The 14,912-nt window shown below is 33.4% G+C and overlaps 1 protein-coding gene across 3 annotated transcripts in view; it reads right to left on the reverse strand.

Annotated features, from left to right (window-relative positions):
* The window catches only part of LOC149564729 (MADS-box transcription factor 23-like), a 231,940-nt gene that overhangs the window by 131,109 nt on the left and 85,919 nt on the right, over positions 1-14,912 (reverse strand). The window lies entirely within an intron of this gene.

Raw genomic sequence — 14,912 nt, forward strand, 5'->3', positions numbered from 1 at the left:
AAGAATTTCTTGGTATCATGTCAGATAATGTACATGATGGATTACCCCTATTGCAGAAGATCAGTCACCAGATGGACTTGTTTCCAAGAGTCAGTTTCTCAAATAAGACAACGCATAAAATGAAACCAACAAAAAGTGAAGAATGGAATAGACAAGTGCATGAGTTGTTGCAGAAGGGGTTGATTCGAGAGAGTAGTAGTCTATGTGATGTACCAACAATATTGGCACCTAAGAAGAATGGATAATGGAGGATGTGTACAGATTCTCCAGCTATCAACAAGATCGTGATCAAGTGTAGATTTCCATTGTTCTGGATGAATGATATTATGGATTGTTTGATTGGAGCTGTGTATTTCACAAAGATAGAATTGAAGAGTAGGTACCATCAGATTCGCATCAAATAAGGAGATGAGTAGAAGACTGTCTGATTGTACGAGTTGTTAGTCATGCCTTTTGGGCTAACTAATGCACCGAGTACTTTCATGAGGCTCATGAATGACGTACTGAAGGAGTTTCTAGGTAAGTTTGTCATTGTTTACATAAATGATATTTTAATATTTACTAAGACATTGGAGGAGCATTTGATGCACATTCCTAAGGTGCTTGACAAGTTGAGAGAGGAAAAGTTACCGATAAATTTAAAGAAGTGCAATTTTATTAAGGAGTTGGTCTACTTCGGATTTGTAGTATCAACAAAGGTCTAAAAATGGACCTTGAGAAAGTGAATGCTATCCTCGAATGGTCTTCTCCAAAGAGTGGGACAAAGGCAAAATCTTTTCATGTATTGGCTAGTTTTATAAAAAAATTATCAAAGGCTTTAACATTATTTGTGAACCTTGACCAAAACAATGAGATGAGATAGGAAAAAATTTAAGTGGACTGTAGTTGCAAACAAGAGTTTTAATAAGTTGAAACAAAAAGCTATAGAGCGGCTTATTTTAGCACTTCCAGATTTTAATAAGGTGTTTAGACTGTGATGCTAATGCTACTACAATAGGAGCTATTTTTAGCCAGGAAAGTAGACCTGATACTTATTTAAGTGAGAAGTTGAATAATGCCAAAACATAGTATTTTGTTTATGATCAGGAATTTTATGCTAAAGTTCTAGCATTGAAGTAGAGACAATATCTTCTTCCTAAGGAGTTTGTTTTGTATACTGATTTTTAAGTTTTGCAATATTTAAATAGTCAAGGAAAACTAAATCAAAGGCATTTGAAATCAGTTGATTTTTTGCAGAGTTATACATTTGTTTTGAAACACAAGAGTAGGAAGTCTAACAGACTTGCATGTGCTCTTGCAGAAGACAAGTTTTGCTGATAAAAATGCAGATTGAGGTGATTGGGTTCAAGAAACTTAAGAATTTGTATCCAGAGGATCTTGATTTTGGTGAGGCATGGAAAGCTTATACAGAACCTGTTACACTTGACTAGACAAAGTGACTAGATTTCATAATCTAAGATGTTATGTTATTCAAGGGAAGTCAGTTGTACATTCTTAGAAGTTCCATGAGAGAGAATCTCGTCAAGGAGAAGCAAAGTGGAGGTTTGGGTTAAAACTTTGGTAGAGATAAAACAATTTCTTTGATTGCTAATAATTACTATTGGCCACAATTGCAACAAGATGTGAAGAAGTTTGTGTAGTGTTGGAGAATATATCAGATGACGAAAGTAGTAAAGCACAATATGTGGTTGTCTCAGTCATTACATGTGCCTGAGAAGCCATGGGAAAAAATTAGCATGGATTTTGTTCTTGGTTTATCGAGGACACAGCAAAAGCATGATTCCATATTTGTGGTGGTTGACAGATTTTGAAAAATGACATTTTATTCATTGCAAGAAGACAAGTGATGTTGTTAATGTGGAAGAATTGTTTTTCAGAGAAGTGGTGAGACTACATGGTCTGGCAAGAGTATAGTTTATGATCGAGATACCAAATTTGTTGGATATTTCTAGCGTATATTGTGGAAGAAATTGAAGACAGATCTGAAGTTATGTTCATCCCATCATCCACCGACAGATGGACAAACAGAAGTTGTGAACCTGAATTTAGAGAATTTACTGAGGTGCTAAGTTTGAGATAAACCAAAAGGTTGGGATCTGATTTTACCATAGGTAGAATTTGCATAAACTAATTCTGTTAATAAGAGTATTGGTAAATCACCATTCTAAATTGTATATGGGACCAATACTATAAATCCTTATGAATTGAGGCAGTTGGATAAAGGAAAAATAAATAGTGCTTAAGCTGAAGAGTTTGTTGAACATTTGAAGAATATCCATGAGGAGGTGAGGAAGCACATTACAAAGTGAATACACAGTATAAGGCTAAAGCAGATGTGAAAAAAAAGGTATAAGGAATTTTAGATTAGTGATGATGTCATGTTTCATTTGAGGAAGGATCAATTTCCATTGGGTACATATAATCAGTTGAAAATGAAGAAGTTTGAACCAAGCAAGATAGTGAAAAAGCATGATTCTAAAAATGTTTATGAAGTAGAGTTGTCTGTTGAACTGAATATTTCATCAATGTTTCACATTTCAAATTTGTCAGAATATTATGATGGAGATGATGGAGATGAACTTTCAAAACCACAGTGGAGAATTTCGGCATCTACTTCAGCTACACATGAGTTTGAGGAGATATTGGATAGTCATGTGGGAAGAACCACAAGGAATAAAACATATGAGGAGTATTTGGTCAAATGGAAAGGGAGGCCAGTAGAAGATTCATCATGGCTAGCACATGCAAGGAGGTTCACCATCTTGGTTTTCCTCTAACTACCTGAGAAGTAACAGGGTCACTTCTCAAATTACACAGGGTGTCTAATGCAGGAGCATGCAGGGTGTAACGGCAATCTTGCATCACCTAAATATATTTCTATTTCTAGTTTTCCAGTTTTGTGTTTTTAATAAGGGTTATTCCTATACAGAGTTGTTCATGGGAGCTTGCTAATTTTCGTAAGTTTGTATTATGTTCTTAGACCGTTCTAATCTCATATATGGAGTTTTATCTTTCACATATCAGCCTATCGGATGAGTTTTAATGTCATATCATATGTATTAGTGTTGTTATTGAAGATTTTTGGTATGAATTTTGGATGTCCAAACTCTAGCTATGGCAATGAAGGCCTAAATGGATCCAAAACAAGGTGAAACCTCGGTTGATGGGCGCTTACATGAGCAGCCTCTTTAGATCGCTAACCGAGGAGTCCAAAATGAGGTTACAATATCACATCAGGTCAATGGTTTGCTACTTATGGTCTCTAGAAGTGTACCCGTCCGAAAATGTAATTTGTAAATTATCTTTAATCAATCGTATGTAATAAAGTGTAATGGAATAATATAATATAAGGTTGGTCAGCCTAAATGGTTAGGGCTTAGTGTCTAAAACCTTCCTAGGCTGTTAAAATTGCCTATATGAGGAAGTCCCCTAGATTATGTAGGGCAAATCTGGATCAAAGACATATCTCTATCTTGCAGATTTTTGTAAGAAAGTTTCCCATGTGGGTTTGCATATTGTAATTTTGTAATTTTGCTTTTGCGGCGATAATAAGAAACCCATATATTGTTCTCTTTATTTGTGTTGTTGTTTTCTTTTGTTGTTTGTTGTGGTGTTAAGGGACTCACCCTTCATCAACTATAGGAGAAGAAAATATCTCAAAATAATTTGACCATGTTTATAATCAAGACATGTCATATTAGGTAGGTTATGAGCACCTAGACTAAAACGACTTAGTTCGATACCTATTTCAACATGAATTTGACAAGAAGGGATGCACTAAGATCATCTTGAACAGAGTTCATGATGGAAATTTTGGATGAGTGACAAAGTAGTTGAGATATCAACTAACCTTATTCATGAAGTCATTGGTCTAACTAATAAAGGTGTCATTCTGCTAAATGAGAAAACTATAAACAAAACAGTACTTGAGAACACAAAATCTATGTACAATGGCAGAGGAATAGTTCTGAGTAAGATCAAATAGAATAATGTACAAAGATTTGTTCCAGTTCTAGAGAGGATGACATGGGAGTAGGATTTGTCCATGCAACGTACAAACTTTGTGTTGAGAAAACAAAGGTAAATTTCTGTGAGATATCAAGAGCCCAGTTGGTAGAAAACATAGAAAGAATAAAGAAAGTAAGAAATGGTCAATTCAAGTTTTAATCCCTGATTACCTATATGTTTTTCCACCTGTTAAGAAGATTTACATTTATGCCAATTTATCAATTAACCAACAGTGACAAATGCACAATAGAGAAGATAATTGATTTGTATAAAATACATCCAATTGATAGGATTGAGAGCAGTGTAGTGCTTCTCGTGTTTGCAGTTTGCACCTTGTTATATTTTGATTTGAGAGATATTTGTATTCATGTTATGTTTTACATTTGAGGTGACCTGAGGGTCAGATGTTATACTTTGATTGCAGTATCATATATGCTATACTACTATGCTATGCAATTGATCATATTTGCATGTTGATGCCATTTTGAGATCACAGTATGTTTTGTGATGGTACTTGGTTATCCGATATTTGGACATATCTTTGATTGTGTTATGTGGGTTTATGGTTATGGTTATTTGCTTCATTCTTACTTCATTATGCTTTATGCAAATGTGAGTGATGTAAATGGATTATTTCAATATGATTGAATAAATGGTAAAATTAGGTATTTGATGCATTTATTGCTTAAGCTATGTTATTATATGCAATTGCACCTGATCATGTGTTTTAGTGTGCAGGATTTATATCCCTTGCAGTGGCACCTAGAGATAGTGATTCAACTGATCATATTCTACCAATGTTGTCCCTGTATGTTCAATGTATCTTATTTAATTATTTAATTAAACCTTCCAGTGATTTGATGAAATCCGAATCATTTTTATTATGTGACTAGACCCGTGTGTCTGTGCATTTAGTAGTTCACATTGTCAAGAAAGTTGTTAAGGAAATTTTTGTGATTTTTGGGTTTTCGAGCTTTAAATTTTATTGAATTTATTTTCTGGCAGCTTTACCATAGATGAATTCCTATTACTAGGAATAGCCTATTTTCATTTGGGTCGATTTGGGGTTTAACTAGGTTGGCTAGTTATTTACCCTAATCGATTATTCACTCGACTCAAAAAGTGAATAAGTATTGAAAGAGGAAATTAATTTTTCACTTCTCACTTTTGCAAATTACAAAATTGAGAGCTTTTTTTGAGAATCCTCTTCTGAAGGATCACATTTTTCTTCGTTGTGAGAGTTGCGAGCGTGGGATCTTCGCGAGGTCAGTCTCGTTGGATCCAACTCGTGCAGACCTTGTCGTGTCGTGATTTCTGGCAGCTTCTTTAGGTTATTTATTTTATTGTGTTTTTTCCTATATCTACCCTGTTTGTTGTCAAGTAGGGTTCTCCCATTTTCATGTTTCAGCTCAATTTTTGGTAGTTGTTTGTTAGGAAGCTAAGAACTAGTGTTCCCCTCCATTTTTGTTTGGAGGTTCTGCCCGGTTGGTCAGGTATGAACGTTTTCCCTGTGTTCAGGATGAGGGTTTGCGCAAGTAGTGGTCTTATGGCTTCCTTCTCTTTCCTCAAACTAGTAGAGACGTAAAGTTTCATGACATATAATTTACCTTTTATTCTCTTTTCCATCTCTTTCTCGTTTGGCTCATGCAGAAGTATTCTTTCACTATGTGCTTGAAATATAGGTTTCTTTGGGTCTTTTGGCATAGATAACAAATGATCAATACGATGAGTCAAACGATCAACCTCAACTTTATATTACATTTGCATTACTCGTGAGGTTCTAGGATTAACTCCCTCAATCATGTACATTTCAGTGTTTACCATAAAACATGTTGCATTCTCATACTTCTACATGGTAGTAATTAGGAATCTCTTTTTAGCTTGCATTTTCTTTTGAATTTCCTTTAAAAACCTCTAAAAAGTACTTGTAAACTTGTCTCCAAATTTTCTTATGCTTCTATTAATATCGATGTAAGAAGGGTTATCCTTAGACCAAGTAATAGCATTACTTCCTAGAAACATGTCCAATAAGCACATGATCAACTATTCTTATCTAAATGTCTACCTTTTATTTCTTTTAATCTTGTCAAGGTTTTCATTTTGTGCCTCTCTTATTGCCTCATCTAGATCATAATCTTTGTTTTCTTTTATCATCATATATGATTTGTGAATAGCACTAACTAGTATGCAATTAACCTTGGTGGAATGAAAGATCTTGTACCATATGACCATTGCTGAAAATCTCACCTCATCATCCTCAATATCATTCATTGTCATAATCGAATTCACATGAAAAATCAACAACATGATGTAGGCCTCTATCTACAATGCCTTTATGTTCATCTTTTAGTCATGGCACTCTACTGTAGAGTTTCATAAATTTCTCATAGATTGAAAATGCTCCTAAGTTTTCTAATTTGCTATTATATGCATGCTCTTACATCTTAGGTATGCAGAACTCCATGTGGCACACTAGATAAAACTCCCTTAGGGTATACTTCCATTGATTTCAATGATTGTTTCTTAATTTTTGGCCTATGTTCCTCAGAGATTTTCACTAATCTAGGTATATCAATCTTGAAATCTTAATCACACCAGCAACTAATAAATACCTTTCAAAGTCTACTGCTAGGGTTCTAAATAAAGATTCAACTTGTGGTTCAACAAAGATCGCAACTGATCTTCTCTTTTTTATTGATGTAAGAAATCACACCTTTCAGCCTTGACCATTGCAGATTTCATAGAATACACTTCCCTTTCTATAAAAGATTTCTTGATGTGTACAATAAAAATAAATGTAAATATTTTTCCTATTAACATATTGTTGATGTGTGTTTTATGACCCACCAAATAGTAGAACAAAATGCCAAAATATCTTATTCCAAGTTTCCTTCAATGTCAGATCTTGACTATGGATAAGCTCGATGGTTGATGTGATTTGTTGATGACCACAAGGGGCCTTACATATGTTTACTTAGATTCATTTTGAGCGATACTAGATGTGGGAGCTATCTAAACTTTTTCCAATGAAGTACTTTTTTTTTTGGGTTTTCACAAAATATCCAGAAATAAAATGGGATATTGTTTAGAGGTCCTAATCTATTCCTAAGGGCAATGATGACAATAAATTGTATTACGGTAGACAAATTCCTCAATTTACCAAGCTCTGCTTTGCCAACTTATATTACAACTATGCGTGAATTGGTGCAATCTTCAGGGTTATATGCGAAATATTTGCATACCACCACATGCACCATCATAAAGAACAATGTATACGAATGATAGAAGTTAAACAAATGCATGAAAGGGGTTCAGGGTCACTTTGAATAATGATTTAGAATTACGAAAACATCAAAGTGTGAACCAGAGGAATTCATCAGTACACCATCATATTCTCCATTGCAATCACAACACTTTAACTAAACTAAACTTAATCTGAATGAGGAAATTTAAGAGAACAAGCAAGCACCAAGACACATCAAGTATTCACTAAGCTTCAATGAAAAATCTATTATCTCAATAGCTCATAGTAACAATCTCATAAAATCCTCTCTTTACAAATGAGGAGTGAGGCCTTTATATAGGTCCTTGATTACAGCAGATGACCCAGATGATCAGAATAACTGATGGCCCAGATTGTGCAACATCAACCCTAACTTGGGTTAGGGAAAGGAAAAGGAATATACATTAATGCAAATAAGGAGTCCACTACCATACTGGGTAATAAATGCCCACTATACACGCACATTCAAGAAGGGAGGGATGCATTAAATGACCACTAAAGACACGCACTACGCATTAAATGTATCTATCCTTGATTTCCCAACTTGAGGGCATGGAATTGATCCAACACCATCTTCAACTCTTTTGCACTGATGCTTGGTGCCGACTCTTGCTTGAATTCCAAAACTGCAACTCCTCTTTCTGCCTTTCTCAAAATTTCCTCCCAATTTGGTAGCAAGTCTTGAGTGGTGTGCATGGTATTCGAGAAGATGGACAAGTTTTCAAAATCATCTCTTTCAATAACATTTAATCGAGAGGATTCCTCTAACTTGACTTCCAAATTATCAGTTGTCATTTCATCTTCTACCAATCTCTGTAACAACAAGGACGCAACTGTATTGGACACCCCTGCTTGATGTTGTCAACAACCTTTTTCAATCGAACAAATTTCTTAGCAAAGCTCTTAAACATTTCCTTAGCTCAGATCACTGCATTGTACCATTGAAGGAAACCATGAATGTCCCCTTCACCGATAACTCGACCATCGATCAATGTCTTCTTTAGGGTCTCCATCAGGTTTTAAATGTCAGAAGTTATTTCATCTTGGTAAATATGCTCATTTTCCCATGATTCTTCCATGCACTAGATCCTAGAGAGTACAACTAATGCCATGGTATGCACTTGGACCAACTATTCTGCTTGTTTGAATGCTTCTTCCTGAATTCCTTCAACCCAAACCTTCACACCTTGAGTAGTTTGCAAGATTCTAATTAAGAAAAATTGACAAGATTCAAGAAACTTGATGTTCTTTTACAGAGGAGGGGAAGAAACCTAATAATGAGGGAAAAACATAGAATGTCTAGAAGACATGGTAAACTAAATGACAAAGATAAGGAAAAATATTTGCTAAAAGGAATCTCATTCAAAAGAGGATGACGAGGGAAATGATTCAAATGATGAGGTATTATTCCTAGCCCTCTAGGATGAAGACAATGTAAGATATGAAGAAAGAAAAAAAAATTGCATGCAAAAGAAGAATCCCAATCTTAGATCAATGGTTTTGGCTACTGAAATAACATGACTGCAGAAACAAAGATATTTGTACATCTTCAGAGCCATGAAGGAGATTCAATACCATTTTTTGACAAACATTCATAATCTATTTTTGGTAAGAGGACTCTTTCTATTGATGATAAGCATAAACCTAGTGATGTTTACTATGTAAAAGAATTACCGTAAAGTAATTTTGGTGTCATTCAATTATGTTACAAAGGTTTTCAACTTAATTTTCTTGGAGAAAAGTGTGAAATCATGAATGTATCTAGGAAGCTTATTGTAAGAGGAATAAGAAATGATAATATTTACTATCTCTAGAAGAATAATGAAAGCACTCGCTCTTATTATAGAAAAAAAAATGTTGGATTTCGCTTAAAATAATGCAACATATCAACTTTGACATAAATATCAGTTCTTCCAATATTTTGAGAGAAATGACAAAGGTTTCTAGACCTACTAATACAATATGTGGAGAATGTCAAATTGGAAAGAAAACCTATAAAACATTGAGAGAAAAGGAGATGGTGATGCCAAAAAGTTGTGTCCTACATTTTTGCTAACTTTGGCACTAAGATGAACATTATGGAAAAACAATTGCTTCCACACACCTATTGCTGCAAAACCAACAAGGATTTAAAGATGATGTAAACTAGTGACTTTATATATATATATATATATATATATATAGATATATATATATATAGATATTGATTAACAGTTTGTCCTTCTATTAGATTTTATAACTTGACTCTTTGATACCCAATGTTTGGAGAGACAAAAGGATGTTTACCAACAAATGGGTCAGTGTATGTATTCTATCACTGCCCTCTGAATGATTAGGTACAGCTCCCTATGATTTGCAATGAATATGTTTTTATGAGATCATAAGTTTTGACATTATAAGCAATTAACCTGAGAGCAGTAAAGGACAAAAAAAAAATTTGTAGGCACAAACAATTCAGGCAAGATCGATTTGAATAACCCATCACACTCAATGGAATGACTGTAGTAGATTATCTTGATATTTCTATCCCTTACTTCTATTCTAAATACAGAAGAAGAATGAAGAATATATGCACATGAGGGAAAATGGAATTGCTTTCACTATCAGCCTTGAATGAAATGGAATCCAATCAATAACTAATAGATTCATACACATTTATCTTTCATTTCCCAATGAAACTATCTAACATGTTATGAAACTAACAATAGAAGAAATAGAACCATATATGAAGAAAGTAAATTGAATCACTATAATGCAAACATCAAAGTGAAATGGAATTCATCTGATTATTCACATAATCATACATGATTGTCTTTCAGCTATTAATGCAAAACTACTCTATGCATGGGCCACAAAACATGACAAGCAAATAGGGTAAATGAGATTATAGACCAATTCACCATCAAGTTTGCCAACCTCTGTATTATCAAAAGAAATTACACTTATAGTTTTCTGTGATCCCTCAGTTCTAGTAGAGCAACAATCACAAAGTACAAAGAAAATATGAATAATACATGAAAAATATCTAATCTTCAAAATGGTATAGACACGTGACATCATTCCCAGCGATGTCCTGATCCCATGGCAACACCAAATCACCTTCCATAAATTTTCTAGGCCTTGTGTCATAATTCTATATTGGCATATAATTTTAATCAATGATTATTAATAATAATATTCATCAATCTTTTTAATAAATAATAATAATATTGAATATCAAAATAAGGATACTTTAGTGATTGAAACTATAAACAATATAATACAATATAATATTGTAAACTATTGAGTGAATAATTAAAAAACAATAAATAATAAAATAAATTAACTAAACATATTATTCTACCCAAATTCCTAAATTTTCTTTTATACAAATGAATCTAATACAAGCGATTAAGCATTATTATTCAAAAGTATGGAATTGCTAAGAGTCACGACTAGTCAAAATGATCAGACACAATGACGTCTCATATTTATGAGGATTATCAGGCCAAGAAAAGGAAGGGTTGGGGGAACAGGGAAATACATAATTATATGCCTTTATTGAAGGAGGAATATATGTGATTACTGAGATGGCATAAAAGAGCACGATTCAAATAATACATAACATTAGCACCCGAAAGAAGATTAGAATATACAGTTTGGTTTACGGATTGAGGCTAGAACAAGTATCAAACGTAGAGTAGCATTCCTAACAAATCAACAAGTTTCTTACCCATCTTTAAATAATATGGATAAGGAAGTATGAGTGGCACAAAATGATATACATGTAGCGGCATAGATTAGTCTATATTCAGAGGAGAGGCGTAGAGTAGACTCGCACGCACGATGCGAATATATCCATTTCGAGGAAACTACAAATGCAAAAGAATAGAAGAAGATGATATTCGGAAGCAGCTAGATAGCCATCGAACAATGAGACAAACATAGAATCTAAGAGCATTAATAATTATTATTGTCAAATAATAGAGAACAGAAGCAAACAAATCAAACAACACCATTAAAATAAAATAAAATAAGAATGACATCTCCTTCAAGTGACAATATCAATATAGCAAGCAGGAGTTATGCAACATCACCATAAATGAGCATTCCACAAAATTACCCAAAATATGCAAAACAAATCAAACAACAAAACCAACATTTCATAACAATTCAAATTCTCAAAAGCATTATGGTCATACCAGGGTCTTCCGGAGGAAAAGACGAGGAAGGGTTGTCCTAGAGTTGCATGGTGAATCAATGGCATGCAAAAATGATGCCCTAGTACACTCTACTGCTTATGGTTCATCGAGTCTTAGAAATTTATCCTTAGGTTGCCTATGTTTCATTATGCACTGTTCTATTACTGTCAAAAATTGTCAGATGTAGTCTAGGGCCAGGGTTTCCACCCAAATTACATTGGTGATCCTTTAGGTAAGAATAAGAGTACGATTCATGTCACTCACTTCTACTAATAAGGAGATCACTGGGTATCACTTGTACTCTTGTCACACCTTCCTTCAAACATCATTCGAGTGTATCAATAACTTTAAGAAGGATTTTACCATCCGATCTCATGATAGATTGGAATTCCTTAAGGTTTTTTTGTTATAGTGAGAACTATTTAGTTTTTTGCTGAGCTTCCATTGCTTCGAGCTATAGTGCAAACTGAGCAGAATTTCGGTGCTCGTGTGACAATTTGTCACCGAGTTGGAAAGTGTTGTTGAGTAACAAAATGTTTGAGACAAGTTGGGCATACAAGTCTCATTGATCGACGCTGAAAAACCTTATTATTTCAAGAATTACCCTAGCTGGTAAGTGTATACGGTCATGTTACCCACCCAATCTAACGGTGTTGCAGGTGGTGAAAGTCCTCTTTTACTGTGGGAGTATATGCCATAATGAATTCAATGTAGCGTATTACACCCGACGCTATTTGTTCCGATATGTTGTTTCTTTCTATTATTTGCATATGGTTCCTTATTGTTCTCTTGCGGGTTCAGTAGGAGACTTCTCTGAATTAGGCATTATTTCCATTGGAATACTTCATGTGTGGTTTCCTATCACCTAACTATAGAGTTATATCAAGATAGCATATTAATTATTGCACCACAATACCACACAGTGGGGGGAAAGTTTCCTAGTCAAAATCGTATAATCTACCATACTTCACATTCTCATTTACCCTAATTACGACTATTACCTCTTGAAGGCCAAGATTTACATTTCATAAAGAATTTACAAGTCCTTAACAATACCTAAACTTCATCAAAATGAACTACCACCCATTCTGTCCTGAATGTTGGTATGGTTTAAGAAGAAATATTTTCACGTGCATCGAGAGTTGAAGTCATTAAGTCTCACAACTTTCGAGAGGATGTTACATAGGGATCCTTTCAAATTTAAACTTCCACAAGGTCGAGTTAATATCCTATCGTACCTTAATCCTTAGTAGTTTTAAATTGTTACCACAACTGATTAGTGTTATCCGTTTAGGGTGTTCAATTCCGTTGCCAAATAAGTAATAATATTTATTACAAGTTGATATCTTGGGAGGCCTATCTCCTTTATGATATGGTCGTATGATATTATGTTACCTAAAAATTGCACATTCATTGTGGGCTCATTAATGCCCAGTGTGGTATAACTACGCTCTAATACCAGAATGTCATGCCCGTAACCCGACAAGGCAAACAAGACAAACACAACAATTTTTTTTTAAAATTTTTTTTATAGTAATATTATTATTAGGGTTAATCTTTACTAACTTAGCTTTAAACCTAACACATGACATCAATCAAACTACCTCTAACTTTCTTTGACATCAAGAACACCCTCAATGAAACAACACATCCTTATACTTTAATTCACTATATTGTTAACACTGAGTCATCCTTTAGATAGACATGGAGCTTTTACAATATTCACGCAATAAATTCCACCTCCATGATATCGGTTTCTCATCACACTACATCTTAGACATATAAGTGTTATAATGTTTATCATTCTACTTTGTTCTCTAACATTGGCTAACTTAATTGAAAACTAAATTTGGTGAATGTCGTTCGTCAGTAACAACACTACACTTAAACTTTAAATTTTAAAAGTGATTTTTAACATTGACTAATATATATATTTGAATATTAATCATAGCCAAGCCAACTCAATCCCAACAATCAAATGTAACATTCCTATTTCTTTCTCTAATAAAACTATAAGGAAATTAAAATTCTAATTAATAACTCTTCAATATCCCCAAAAATCTTTCATTATCTATTCATATTAATCTCCTTAAAAAAATAACAAGATATTATCCATTAAACTACCCTAATTATACAAATCCTTATTTTCAAATTTTAATGACATAACCAAAACCCAATGTTTATTCCTTAGTGTATACATATATTGTTATCATAGGTTCATTTTGTACATTCTAACTTGATCTATATATATTGAACTTTCTTTTTTCTATTAGAAAGATAACATTAACACCTAATTCATTTATATATGTATGGATGTATGTATGTATGTATCCATACATGGATACATATATACAAACACATATATGTATCTGTATATATGTATCCATGTATGGATACATACATTATATATATATATATAACAACTGGAAAGCTTTATTTGAGCATTATCACCCTGTATTTGGGTTTATCATACGAAGTCATTTGAGCCTCCTTAAAGATAATTCGAGTTAATTTTTTGTCAACATTTTGATGGGTGCATAGGAGACTCTATAGGATTAAGGAGTAGACACATTATATATACAAGAGAGTTTGATCTAAGTGTCTTTTATCTAACAATTTCCAATTTACTGCTTCAAATATGACGTCTAAAGTCTTAAATCATCATATTTTTTTAAAAATGTGTACTTCAAAAAAGCTCGCAATGTTTGAAATATTGGGACACAACATTGTGTGACCACTTGAGTTTTTAATACACAATTATCTATATTAACCTACAAGAATAATAGTGTTAAATGGTGATAGTACTTCAAGTTACTTTTTGATGGTTACAATAAAATAGCACAACTAACATTTCTTAAAGTGATGTATGAGGCTCTACATATATTTAAAATTATCAAAAGCTTGAATGAAAATGAAATTGATAATAGGATTAAGTTTTTGGTGTCTACCAAAGGAGGAGTAATCAAAACATATAAACTCTTAAGAGCTCTTGTGAGAGATATGAAATTAGAAGCCAATTATCCAACCAAAGACTCAACAACAAAATGGAATTATTGAAAGCAAGAATCATATAGCTATTGAGATTGCTCTAGGATACTATTGGTAGTATGTCAAATGTATATTGCAAAGACTTTGTGCACACTGTAATTATCTCCTCAAAGGAGTTTATATCATAGTAAATCATATAAAAGATTCTTATAAGATATGGTTTGTAATGGCACCTACTATCTAATATTTTGGAATCTTTATAACTAAATGTTATATTAAAAGAGAAATGCATTCTTGGAGAATTTGATGCAGCATCAAGCGGAGGTATTATTTATTCCTCTTGCTAAAATTGGCATAATGACACTTTTTTCAATGCTTTAGATAACTCGCATCACTAAATAAGTATTTTCCTATTTAATTTACAATTTTTAATTCTCATTTGGATGCTTCTA

Source organism: Cupressus sempervirens, chromosome 3, assembly GCF_028749045.1.
Source record: "Cupressus sempervirens isolate cs-2001-9-10 chromosome 3, ASM2874904v1, whole genome shotgun sequence".
NCBI classification, from domain to species: Eukaryota; Viridiplantae; Streptophyta; class Pinopsida; order Cupressales; family Cupressaceae; genus Cupressus; species Cupressus sempervirens.